This window comes from Mastomys coucha, unplaced genomic scaffold (genome assembly GCF_008632895.1).
Source record: "Mastomys coucha isolate ucsf_1 unplaced genomic scaffold, UCSF_Mcou_1 pScaffold14, whole genome shotgun sequence".
Classification (NCBI taxonomy): Eukaryota; Metazoa; Chordata; class Mammalia; order Rodentia; family Muridae; genus Mastomys; species Mastomys coucha.
The window spans coordinates 68,614,162-68,615,240 of NW_022196896.1; the positions used below are offsets into that span (position 1 = coordinate 68,614,162).

The window sequence follows — 1,079 nt, forward strand, 5'->3', positions numbered from 1 at the left end:
GAATATACTTCAAGAGGGAAGATACTATACAATCAATGAGACAGGTATCAGGAATGGAGAGGGAACCATAGACAGAGGGTAGGTTACAATTCTAGACTGCTATTTCGCCAAAGGGAAAGATGAGGATTATGACATCTGCCTGCAGGAGGCAGACGCATTATCCAGGCTGAGGAGCACTCCAGGCACAGTGCTGAGGGAGATCTTGTTTCCTAAGCAAAATGTTCTTGGCTGGAGTATAGGGTGGTCTAGAGTAACATAGAATACATGATCAAAGTTTGCTCTTCTGCAAGGAAGGGGGCACAAAATAGAGACCAAGGAAAACTGCGTACAAACCCTGATGGTGGCCAGAAAAGGGGTAAAATCCCAAGGTACATTCTGAATGCAGAGCCTTCAGGATCTCCCCACATGTGACATCTGTGTGTGTATAAGGAGGAGGAGGAAGAGAAGGAGGAGGAGGAGGAGGACGAGGACGAGGAGGAGGACCAGGAGGAGGAGGAGGAGGAGGGCGAGGAGGAAGAGGAGGAAGAAGAGGTGGTTTTGGTGATTCTCAGGGCTGATGCCTGAGTGAAGAGAACAACAGACTTGCCCTCAAGTGAGGAGGGAATGTCTGTGCTTGAAGGACACCAGAACTAGGGGGTTAGCAGTTCAATTGCAAGCTTATTGGGCTTAGGGTATGCATGAGACTTATAAGTGCAGACACTGATGGAGCAATAGAGCAGGTATTAGGAGTTCAGGTTCAGTAAAGAGGGCAGTGCTCAGAGGATGGTATCTGAAGACACAAAATGGAACAGACTGTCCAGAGAGTGAAGTTTTACAGCGAAGACACAGAGGACACCATGGTTGAGTCTTGAGGCCACCTGGCCTTAAGGCCTTGGCAGAGAAGGAAACAGTCACAGAAACTGATGAGAGGAGGTTTCCATCCAGTCTCAGTATCTGTAAATGTTTCCTAGATACCTTATCCAGAGCATCGTATGCAGAATTAGTTCCTGTAACTCTCAGAATTGTTCTTGCCACATAATCCCAAGAGCTTAATACTTCTGGTTGTTGGATAAAGGAAGTGAGGCACAGAAACCGGAGTT

General features: G+C 47.3%; 1 protein-coding gene across 1 annotated transcript in view; it reads left to right on the forward strand.

The window, feature by feature from the left end:
* Slc9a2 (solute carrier family 9 member A2) overlaps positions 1–1,079 on the forward strand; it is an 84,092-nt gene that overhangs the window by 60,184 nt on the left and 22,829 nt on the right. The window lies entirely within an intron of this gene.